The sequence below is a fragment of the Callorhinus ursinus genome, unplaced genomic scaffold, assembly GCF_003265705.2.
Source record: "Callorhinus ursinus isolate GAN/ISIS: 27379988/994484 unplaced genomic scaffold, GSC_fseal_2.0 scaffold9, whole genome shotgun sequence".
Lineage (NCBI taxonomy): Eukaryota > Metazoa > Chordata > Mammalia > Carnivora > Otariidae > Callorhinus > Callorhinus ursinus.
The window spans coordinates 27,260,289-27,273,463 of NW_027397071.1; positions in this window are offsets into that span (position 1 = coordinate 27,260,289).

The window sequence follows — 13,175 nt, forward strand, 5'->3', positions numbered from 1 at the left end:
TTTTTTCTCTCTACCTTTTTTTAGCACATGTCATTTTTTTGACATTCATACTTAATTTGGGTGGTATAATGCTTAATTCTATGTGTCAACTTGGCTGCACCATGGTTCCCAGATATGTGACCAAACATTATTCTGGATGTTTCTGTAAGAGTGCTTTTAGATGAGATCAACATTTTAATCAGTGAACTTTGAGTAAAGCAAACTGCCCTCCAAGGCATGAGTGGGCCTCATCCAATCAGTTGAAGGTCTGAGAACAGAAAACTAACCTCCCCTGAGCAAGAGGGAAATCTGCCAGCAGACAGACTGCAGACCTGAACTGCAACATTGTCTTTTTGGGTCTCCAGACTGCAGGCCCACCCTGCAGATTTTGGACTTGCCAGCATCCATAATCACATGAGCCAATTTTGAAAAATAAATCTCTGTCTATATCTATCTATCTATCTATACACACAAACATGTCCATTGGTTCTGTTTTTCTGGACAATTCTGACTAATACAGGTGGATTAGCAAAAATTAGTTGTCTATAAATTCCCAAAATTAGGTGAGAAGTCATAGAGTCACATCATGCCATATAACAGTGAGAGATATAGACTTTGCATAGTAAGCAATGATGAATTTCAGCAGATTTTTATGGAAGAGAGGGAGGGAGTATGGAAAAATTATGGTTTGGCTAATCAAGAGCCAATTATATCCTCCTTCTCCTTTGACCACTTCTACATAGAGGTTAAAAAGCTAAGCTTTCCAGCTTCCCTTACAACTAATCGAAAGTGCCTGAGAAGAGCTTCCGTTCATGGGAAAAGATAAAAGGCAAAGTCATCCTGAGACTTTTTGTCTTTTTTGTCCTCTTCACCTTTTTTGTCACCTTCACCTTTCTAACTTCTTCCTGCCTGGAATGTAGAAGTAAGGTCTGGAGATACTGCAGCCATACTGCATTCATGCAAGAGAGTGAAGTCTTACAGGATAAGGATGGCAGAGCAGTAAGATGAGAAGAGACTGGGACCCTAGCAGAAATTTGGAGCCACAGTACCTACCCCCAGACTTTGTAATGCACGAAACAAATAAACCTCTATTTGTTTAAGTCACTATAGTAGGGTTTTCTCTTATCTACAGATGAATGTATTACTACTTGATATAGAGAATATGGTACAAAGATCAAATTTTTCTTCTGGAAGATAAACTGACCTGATAAAAATTCCTTTAGGCAGAAAGAGATGCCAATCAGAAGTCTCCTGCTCTGAAGATTCATCAAACAAGCTCTACACACTGGTTACCTATGTACCTGTCACCACTTTCAAAAATCTACAGACAATTAATGTGGATGAGAACTAATCACTGATTGGCAAATAATGTATAAAACCGCAAAAAAAAAAAAAAAAGAAGTCTCCTGCTCCTGCAGGAAAAGATGGTGAGGGCCTGAAGGATTTAGTATGAAAGAAAGGCAAACAATCACAGATCTTTGTCAAATTTGTGAATTTTTCCCATCATTCTTATGATGAAAACAATTATATAACTACATAATTACCAAATATTTAAATCAAAAATTATTCCCAAATAAAGCAAGAATTCTCCTCGGTCTCAGTTGTATAAACCCAAGGGTGAAACAAAACAAAACAAAAACCTCAACCATGTTCTTAAGACATGAGAATTTCATTTTATTGCTGCTCTGAGAATACATCTAATTACTCAATCATGCCAATTAAATAGGAAGTTCACCTGCTGACAAACAGCTATCTTGGGATACAACAGAATAAATTGTAGAAATAATTGGGTTTTCTAATCAATATTAACTTCATCATATTACACAGCTGCTACTTTACATTTAGATAAGCATTTTTTCTTATAATATGTAAAACTTCATTTGTAGCAAAATCTCATGGATAAAAAGATGAATAATTTTGTCCTTTTGTCAGTGAGAGTGGATATCCTGTCTGAAGCATTATTTTCACAAACTCTTTTATCCCTCTCATTAGTTAGCCATTAAAAGTATAAATATCATATTTTAGCCTGAAACCATAGAGCTGTATCTTCTAAAACAACAACTCCATTTTGCGTATGAATTTCTGAGATGATTTATTATAACATCACTTTTATAATTATTCTTAGAGCATTCTGTTGACCAATATATGCATAAAAGAATACAAACCTCATGAAAACTGTTTAGTTTTCTAGGTATTTGCAAATGTCTTATCATGTAAAAGGCTAGTATCCAAAATCTATAAAGAACTTATCAAACTCAATACCCAAAAACAACCCAGTCAAGAAATGGGCAGAAGACATGAACAGATATTTCTTGAAAGAAGACAGAGATGGTCAACAGACATATGAAACAATGCTCACTATCACTCATCATCAGGGAAATACAAATTAAAACCACAAGGAGATATCACCTCACACCTGTCTGAATGGCTAAAATTAAAAGTCAGGAAATGACAAATGTTGGCGAGGATGTGGAGAAAGGGGAACCCTCTTACACTGTTGGTGGGAATGCAGGCTGGTGCAGCCACTCTGGAAAACAGTATGGAGGTTCCTCAAAAAGTTGAAAATAGAGCTACCCTACGATCCAGCAATTGCACTACTAAGTATTTATCCTAAGGTTACAAAAGTGCTGATTCAAAGGGGCCCATGCACCCTGATGTTTATAGCAGCACTATCAACAATAGCCAAACTATGGAAAGAGCCCAAATGTCCATTGACTGATGAATGGATAAAGAAGATGTGACATATATATTCGATTGAATATTACTCAGCCATCAAAAAGAATGAAATCTTGCCATTTACAACAATGTGGATGGAACTAGAGGGTATGATGCTAAGTGAAATAGTCAGAGAAAGACAAATATCATATGATTTCACTCATATGTGGAATTTAAGAAACAAGACAGATGAACACAGGGGAAAGGAAGGAAAAATAAGATAAAAACTGGGGTGCTTGAGTGGCTCTGTCTGTTAAGCAACTGCCTTCCGCTCAGGTCATGATCTCGGGGTCCTGGGATTGAGCCCCACGTTGGGCTCTCCACTCAGTGGGGAGCCTGCTTCTCCCTCTCCCTCTGCCTCTCCTCCCCACCACTTGTTCTCTCTCTCTCAAATAAATGAATAAAATCTTTTAAAAAAATAAGATAAAAACAGAGAGGGAGGCAAACCATAAGAGACTCTATAGCTAAGAGAACAATCTGAGGGTTCCTGGAGGGGGGGCAGGGGGAGGAGGGGCTAAATGGGTGATAGGCATTAAGGAGGGCACTTGTTGGGATGAGCACTGGGTGTTATATGTAAGTGACAAATCACTAAATTCTATTCCTGAAACAAATACTACATTATATGTTAACTAACTTGAATTTAAATTTAAAAAATATTAACAGAAAGAAAAGACCATAAATACCTAGCAATAGAATCAGGGCATCAAAAGGCATGCTGGAAACGTTTTGATAGGTATTGTGAAATTGCCTTCCAGAAATGTTGTATTGATTTAGTGCTTATTTCCCCATGCTTGGAGAGCAGGGGTGGAGCTATCCTTTCAATTTCCTTTTAGACAGAAAAGCAGACCATGATTAAAAATATTTAACTGCCCAAAAGGGAGATGGATGTAATTTCAAGCTTTGGGGGAGGGGGCATGTGTGTGTATTTGCACATGTATATATGCACTACCTGACTTAAAAATGTTTGCAGACCACTAATTATCTTGGAGCCAGGAGCCAATTGCAACTTTGAGTTCTGTATCTTGGGACTGGGCTTCCAGAGATCAGAGTCAATTATTGATTAGCTGGATCCCTCCGCACAGAAGATTCAGAAGCCTGGAAGAAGACTCTGAGACATGCTAGTCATATCTGCAGTTTTAGAAACAATCTTTGGTACTTCAAGAAATCATTCCTAAGTGAGGGACATGGGCCAAGGAGAGAGCCAGTGGTTAAAGACAAAACAACAACAAAGAACCAGTGGATCTTTGTTGAAGAACAAGCAACTGCACTTGTCCGATGCACCTTTGCTGCTGCAGCCCCGGGCACACTTAGCACAGCCCGCGGGACAGCAGGAGTAGCAGCTCTTCTTGCAGGAGGTGCATTTGCACTCCTTGCATTTGCAGGAGCCGGCACACGTGTTCTGAGGGCCAAATTCCATTTGCAGAAATTCAAATTTTTGTTGAGTGCCTACTATATGCAAGACTCTGCTTTAGGTGCTGGAGATATAGCAGTGAACAGAACATAAAAAATCCCTGGCCTCATGGAATGTATATTATGGGAGGATATAGATGATAAATTAGAGAAACATATCATAAGTTCCATTATGTATATATATGTATATAGAAATATACATATATATATGAGTGACGTTGAGCATTTTTTCATGTGTCTGTTGGCCATTTGTATGTCTTCTTTGGAGAAATGTCTGTTCATGTGTTCTGCCCATTTCTTACCTGGATTATTTGTTTTTTAGGTATTGATTTTGATGAGTTCTTTATAGATTATGGCTACTAGCCCTTTATCCAATATGTCATTTATAAATATCTTGTCCCATCTGTCAGTTGCCTTTTAGTTGTGTCGACTGTTTCCTTCACTGCGTGGAAGCTTTTTGTCTTGATGAAGTTCCAATAGTTGTTTTTTTGCTTTTGTTTCCCTTGACTCTAGTGACGTGTCTAGCAAGAAGTTGCTGCAGCCAAGGTCAAAGACATTGTGGCCTGTGTTCTCCTCTAGATTTTGATGGTTTCCTGTCTTACACATAGAGCTTTCATCCATTTTGAATTTATTTTTGTGTATTGTGTAAGAAAGTGGTCCAGTTTCATTCTTCTGCATGTGGCTGTCCAGTTTTTCCAACACTATTTGTTGAAAAGACTGTCTTTTCTCCATTGAATATTCTTTCCTGCTGTGTCAAAGATTAGTTGGTCATATAGTTGTGGGTCCATTTCTGGGTTCTCTATTCTGTTCCATTGATCTATGTGTCAGTTTTTGTGCCAATACCATAGTGTCTTAATGATTATAGCTCTATAATACATCTTGAAGTCTGGGATTCTGATGCTTCCCACTTTGCTCTTCTTTTTCGACATTACTTTGGCTATTCAGGGTCTTTTCTGGTTCCATACAAATTTTAGGATTGTTTGTTCTAGCTCTGTGAAAAATGCTGGTGTTATTTTGATTAAGATTGCATTGAATGTGTAGATTGCTTTGGGTAGTATAAACATTTTAATAATATTTGTTCTTCCTGTTCATGTGCATGGAATGTTTTTTCATTTCTTTGTGTCTTCTTCAATTTCTTTCATTAAGTGTCCTATAGTTTTCAGTGTAAAGATCTTTACCTCTTTGGTTAGGCTTATTCCTAGGTATCTTACAGTTTTAGGTGCGATTGTAAGTGGGATGAATTCCTTAATTTCTCCTTCTGCTTTATTATTGGTGTACAGAAATACAACAGATTTCTGTATGTTGATTTTATATCCTGCGACTTTGCTGAATTCATGTATCAGTTCTAGTAATTTTTTGGTGGAGTCTTTCAGGTTTTCTACATACAGTATCATGTCGTGTGTGAAGAGTGAGTTTGACTTCTTCCTTGCTGATTTGGATGCCTTTTATTTCTTTGTGTTGTCTGATTACTGAGGCTGGGACTTCCAGTATTATGTTGAACAACAGTGGTGAGAGTGGCATCCCTTCGTGTTCCTGGCCTTAAGGGAAAAGCTCTCAGTTTTTCCCCATTGAGGATGATACTAGCTGTGGGTCTTCATGTATATGGTCTTTATGATATTAAGGTATGTTCCTCCTATCCCTACTTTTTGAGAGTTTTTATCAAGAAAGGATGCTGTCTTTCGTCAAATACTTTTTCTGCATCTATTGAGAGGATCATATAGTTCTTATCCTTTCTTTTATTAATGTGTGTATCACATTGATTGTTTTGCAGATATTGAAACATCCCTGAAGCCCAGGAATAAATCCCACTTGATCATGGTGAATAATTCTTTTAATGTACTGTTGGATTCTATTAGCGAGTATCTTGTTGAGAATATTTGCATCCATGTTCATTAGGGATATTGGTCTATAATACTTTTTTAGTGGGGTCTTTGGTTTTGGAATCAAGGTAATGCTGGCCTTGTAGAATGAATTTGGAAGTTTTCCCTCCATTTCTATTTTTTGGAAGAGCTTCAGAAGAATAGGTACTCTATGCTCTTTTAACAGGTAAACATTCACTCATAAATATGAACAAGAATGTTCATGACAGCATTGTTCATAATACAAAAAAAATAAAAAACCAGAACCCTGGAAATATCCAATTCCTCCATTATTGGTGGTATAGTTAAATAGATTCTGATATGTAGTCAAAGAATGCATTTCATTTCTGCCACTTGAAAAATAACTAAGACTACTGAATATGATCTCTTTGTACAAATAAAACAAAAACACATGAGTAGATGAATATGCCTGCGTACAATACGGGTACATTTACATGAATCTGAATGTGCAAATTAGATATTGGAACATATAAAAATTTTAACACAGTTTTTCTTGTGCTCAGAATTTTAAATACTTTTAACTTCCCAAATTAAAAATTTGTTTAATATTTTCAACAGGCCTAGTGCTTATGCGATTGGAATATGGCAGTGTCATTTGAGCTGGAAACAGCGCCATCTTTTGGCCAAAGTTCTGAGGTGGGAGGGAGTTTGGGAAATCTGAGGGACTAAATGACCACCAGTGTGGTATGGTGTCCCTTTTGCTGTTTTCAGGCATCACCTTTTGTTCAGGAAATGGGAGTAGCTGTCTACAGTGCTTGATGATTGATCTTAAGAAGACACATAATCTTTCTCTATTTTTATTTCATAATCAGGATTTACAATTAAATGAAAAAGTACATTTTTCCATTAATAGATCAAAACACTTTTGAGTTCTAAATAAAAGTACTTAAAAGTATGATCTATCACAGTGTAGTTTAGTAGTTTGAAACAAGCCATACCTAAATTCTCATTAACTTAACTTTAATTCTCATTGAAGTGTAGCTAATATGTTACCCTGGAACAATTTGATGAATATTTGAAAGAATCAAGCATGTCTAGTTATTTTAGATGTGGAGATGTATGACCATTTAGTTTGGTGGGAAATTCTCAGGATTTCTATTATAAAATCAAACTCGTGACCTCTGGTTTGTGGGGCATCTTTTTTTTTTTAATGTTAGCTTCCACATAAGAGGAAAGAAAGCAGAAAGATATAACCATTCCCTCATTTGCAAAATCAACACTAATGTAAGAGTATGGCAAGATTTTAACAGGACCAAAAGAGGAAAGATGATAATCCACAGACCTGCTAGAAGCGAGCATTTGATGAGAGGCTCCAAAGTTAGCCTGAGTGTTCAGAACAGATGAATGCAAAAAGAGACATGGGCTTGTTATGCATGTTTTATGCTGCATCTCGATGCCAATGCCATAGAATAAAGTCACTAAAACAGTGGAAGATAGCTAACCCATTGTGAGCTTTGTCGTTTTAATTAAAAAGCTACATTCAAATTTACTTTGGTTTTTCTTTAACTTGAAAAGAGCCACCCCAGGAAAGGTATTCTTTATAACTGATGGTGTACCAAATATCACCTCTACTAAGCTCTATTTGGGAATTGCTCTCTTACTGTCAGTCATTAAGAGATCTGGGTTAGCCGTGAGCACGTGTGAGTACTCAGATGCTAATAATACCAGTAATGAGAGCAGGGACTCTTGTGATGTCTGAACATGAGGCACTGAGCAGACTACCCGTCTTGACTAAGATCAGTGGTGGAACAGTGGGTGGCAAATGCTTTACTTCACAAGTGTGGGGCAGGGTCCTTTCATCTCATTAATGTGAAGGAGGAAAATGGTAGGTAGGAAAGGTCAGAAAATAGCTAGAGTGAGCCGGTATAATGGACAGTTTTGTAGAAGAGAGAAAGCACGAAGGAAGCAAAAAAAGAAAAAGGAAAAGCCATAAATGGGAAAATCCTCTTGGTAAACCTCACTAATTTGGTCTAATTATTGTGAAGAACATCAGAATAGTGATACTTTAAATATATTACTTCATTCAACCAATAACTCACATGAACCAACATTTATGGGGTGTCTTCTGTGCGCAAAGGATTAGTCAGTCACAAAGATTGGAGGAAAATTATGATGCCTCAGTCCTCAGTAAGCTCACTGCAGCTTCCTCTCAAGCACCTGAAGTAATAGAATGGGCTGTGGTCAAGCATTGCTTAGAACAGGCCCTTGGTACATGCATTGGTTTCACCACTTAAATTGCACTAAGACTTAAGGGACCTTCTGTATATTGTTCCCCTATTTCAAAGGTAAAGATCGCTTCCTGTTTTGTAGTATTACTACCAAAGCTACAACCTTCCTATTTGTAGCATTTATCTTGCTTCCAATCTTATATTGTTATAAATAACATTGCAATGGACATCTTCATGAACATGGCTTCCCGTAGTTTAGATGACTTCCTTACTCTGGTTCTCAGAAGTGGGCTTACTGGCTCAAGAAGCTTTAACGTCTAAATCATTCTTGGAGTAATGCCAAATTGCTTTCTAATAGTGAGCAATGCATGACAGTAATGAGAGGAGCAATTTTATATTCTTGTCACGTGGTCATCCTTTATAACTAATACTTTCAGAGTTTTCATTTAATGTTCAAATCACATGAGATCATTTGAAAATAGGTACTTATTTTCCACAATAAGGTTTTTTAGCATGTGATTTTCATGGAAACAGTAAATACCTAATGTTAAAATTTAGTCTTTAAGAAAGTGTCAAGTAACATGTCACATGAACATGAACATGTTTCATGTTCTCATTTTTCCCAGTAGTTCATCAGGGCACTCAAAAACCATTAGGAGATGGATGCCTGGGTGGCTCAGTCAGTTAAGCGGCTGCCTTCAGCCCGGGTCATGATCCCAGGGTCCTGGGATCGAGTCCCACATCGGGCTCCTTGCTCAGCAGGGAGCCTGCTTCTCCCTCTCTCTGCTTGTTCTCTCTCTGTCAAATAAATAAAATCTTTAAAAAAAAGTTAAAAAAAAACCATTAGGAAAACTTTAGAGGTGAATCTTATCTACACTACAGTAAATGTGCTTAAAAACATCTTTAGGAAATTATAATCTCATATATCACTCAATTTCCCCATATTTCTTATTATAAAATGAGACAGTTGGTAATTGGAAGCAATATTGGTTTTAAGACATAGAATAAAACATCACTAAACAGTGCAGCATAACTTTTGATGTCACAGGCTTAATGCCAAATGATATCTTTTTGGAAAAATATTAATTTTAATAGTCACTAGGCTATTAATATGAACCTTTTAAAGTTATTTTGTTTCATTTTGCTTTTATCAGTGATTTTTTAAAGATTTTGTTTATTTATTTGATAGAGAGAAAGAGAGAGAGAGCAAGCACAAGCAAGGGGAGTGGCAGGCAGAGGGAGAGGGAGAAGCAGGCTCGCTGAGCAGAGAGCCCGACATGGGGCTCAATCCCAGGACCCTGGGATCATGACCTGAGCAGAAGGCAAACACTCAACCTACTGAGCCACCCAGGCTCCCCTTATCAGAGTACGTTAGAAGTTTAAAAGAAAACTACTACTCACTGAACATTGAATTAAAAACTGAATTAATTTCTATCAAGCTTCCTCCCTGATCCTGTAAGGAGATAACTGACAGTTAATATTTTCTATTTATATATTATTAATGTTTTAAGCCTAAATTCTACTTCCTAGCATGTGGAGAAACTACTGGCTTTTCTCAGTGAAAGGCTAGCTTTATTCTCAAGTGGAGGACAAGCTAGCTGCCAATACTGGGTAATAAAAGATGTCACATAAATCAACAAACAAATGGAAAAGTTAAATTCAGGATCGCATATGCAAGTACATTTAGCAATGGGAGATGAGCCAGGCACATTTCAGTGTAGGCAGCACACAGTCTGACAAACACAAGTATCTTTATGCAGACAGCTGATCAGAATATTTTAGATCACAGCTGTCCTGTAAAATCAAGCCCACATGATTGCTCCAGGTACACTGCTTGTTGAATCCATTCCTTGATCCTAAAGTCTGTAAATTGAATTTCTGTACATTGAGTTTCTATTAGGAAGCATACTGCATGGACTCTGATGCCAAATTGCCAGGGTTCAAATTCCAGCTCTGCCATTTACTAGCTGTGTGATTATAGGCTATTCTTAAACATCCTGTGCCTCAATTTCCCTATCTATTAAATGGGGACAAGAATAGTATCCAGCTCATAGAGTTGTTGGAAAGATTAAATGAGTTAATAAATGCAAAGCCTTAAAATAGTACCTGTCACATAGCAAGCACTCTAGGGGCATATGTTGCTATTATTAATTTCACGATTATTAATTTTTATTACTACTTCTATCTGAATTTAAAGAAAACTTTATGTCTTTATTAAAGAGTCAAAACGATAGTGAACGCCTCTACAAATATAATCTATATTTCCCAGGGCACAGGACTTTGGGTCCCCGAATACAGTCCTGCAGTATCAGTTACACAGTCGGCTTGCATAGAAGGGGGAAAGGTTTAGAGTCAGGCGTTTCTGGTTTTGAATTCTACCTCCACCAGTAACTTATCATGCGACTCTGGGCGCTTTACCTACTCAACCTCTCTAAGACTTTAGAAGGAGCAGAATAATATCTTGCCTGATGTGATAACCAAGAAGGAGATAACTTAAGCGGAATGTGAGGTACCTAAGAGATGGCCTGAAGCATGAGGACCTCAGTTCTTGCAGTTGCATGTGGGGCCCTCCGTTTCCCTCTCTGGCTCCCTGCCACCTTCAGCAAGGTCTTACTGTTCAGCCTGGTGAAACCAAACCACCACAAAGCAGGCCCAGGACAACCACCAATGGAAAACTCAGTGTGTAAAGATATCATTGGTAATACAGGAAGTATTATAATGTTATATTAAAAAAGGTTTACAAGTCCATATTTTTTAGACAGGCACACTAAAATATGTATGAGTCAAGGTGGTAGATGGGATTTGTTTTTTAAATGCTTTAGGGGCGCCTGGCTGGCTCAGTGAGTGAAGCATGCAACTCTTGATCTCCAGGTCATAAGCTCAAGCTTGATGTTGGGCATGGAGCCTACTTAAAAATAAATAAAATAAAATAAAATAAAATGCTTTAGCAAGGGGAGACGTAAAGAAAAGGATACATGATACAAATGGGGCAAAATCTTGGTAATTGTTTAATCAGGAAGAGAGGTAATGAAGATTCATTACATTATACCCTCTAATTTTTAGTGTGTTTGAACATCTTTGTGCATGATAAAAATTTTGAAAAATTAAAAAAACCCTCACATTTCTAGAAGTAATACCTATTACATGAGGCACCAGGCACATGAGGCTTATCTAATATTCTGGGCATTTCATCCCATTTCCAAGAGTCCAAGTCAGATCTGGCCATACATTTCATTGAATCCTCCATTCTTCCTAGCCTAGCAGAATATGTCACATAATTTCTAAACAAATATTTGTCAAATCTTGCTTAGGTTAGGAAAATGTCATTTTCTCTCAGTGTTTCCAAAAGTGAGGCCACAAGCTAGATTTAATGAACCTCCACCACATTATGCCAAGAAGCCAGACACAAGAGACCACATATTATATGATTCCATTTACATGAAAAGTCCAGAAAAGTGATTCCTGGGGCTGGCGGTGGAATTCGCATTAACTGTCCATGGGCATGAGTGGGCTCTTTTTTTTTTTTTTAAGATTTTCTTTATTTATTTGAGAGTGAAGAGACAGAGATTGAGGGAGAGAGAGAGCACAAGCGGGGAGGAGAGGGAGAAGCAGGCTCCCCACTGAGCAGGGAGCCTGATGTGGGGCTTGATCCCAGGACCCTGGAATCATGAGTTGAGCCGAAGGCAGACGTTTAACCTACTGAGCCACCCAGCACCCCTGGGCATGAGTGCTCTTACTGGGATGACGGAAATGTGCTAAAAGTGGATTAGGGATGTATGCACAACTTGGTAAAATTACTAAAGGGGTGCCTGGCTGGCTCAGTCAGTAGAGCATGTGACTCTTGATCTCGCGGTTATGGATTCAAGCTCCACACTGGGTGTAGAAATTACTTAAAAATAAAATCTTAAAAAAAAAACCGTTAAATTACTGAAAGTCACTGACTTCTAAACAGGTGAATTCTGCGGTATGTAATACCTCAATAAATAAAAAAACATATATCTAGGTGGATCATAAACTTGTCAAAAATTATTTATTAAGTATGTAAAGCATTTTATACTTTAGAAGAACAATAACTAGCACATCAATTTTGATTTTACAGTAGTAATGTGAACTTTTAAAATAAATGTTTAAGTTAAAAAAGATGAATTAATTTAAATTATTGATTTGAATGACTTAGTTTACTTCATTCATTCACATATTGAAGTTAAATAGAAATGAGGATACTGACAAACCAGAAGTTTTGGTACATGTTAGTCTGGGTCACGATTCCTACGTGATAAAACCCCAACTCTATGTGCATGTGCGTGTGTGTGTGTGTCTGTGTGTATGTTGTGTTTTTTAATCTTAGGATCAGATGTAAAGATTAAATGGGATAAATGTTGATGAAAATGCTATATAAATTGCCTATGCTGTACAAAAAAAGAAAAAGAATGACCTACCTAAATTGTTCTATTTTAATATAAAAGAAATCCTAATTAGGTTATGACAGATAAGAGACCCTCCAGGTGGGGGCAGAAGTAATTTAACAGGTTGCCCAGCTTCTTTCCTCTGGGGTTTCAACTTCTCTGATTTCTTTCTTCTGCAAACATTACTGAATGCCTACCATAAACCATTAGGTGGTAGGTCCTTATTCTTGATCTTCCAGAGGTGTCTAGTTGCCCTCCTCCTCCGCTCCCCCTTTTGCTCCCAAGTCAAAGTGCTGTATCTATAAAAACTTCCTGCCCCAATGGGGTGGAGCACCCCCAAGCCCTTTTCTGTTTGCATTTGGCACAGCTGAAATGAACCGGCATTTCTGAAACTTTTCCAGATATTAAGGGAGAACCCCACCCCCCACCCCCCCCCGCCAACCAACAGTCAAATAGACAGTCAAGTTTTTAAATTACAGAATTACAGATTGGAAGACTGGAAAAAGAAAAAAAAAAAAGAAGAAGTTCTCCCATCTCCAGCCGGATTTCAGATTTCAGTTCCTAAACTTTTGCTTCTTACACCCCTTGTTCTTTCTGAGGAAGCGAGCCTTTCCCAC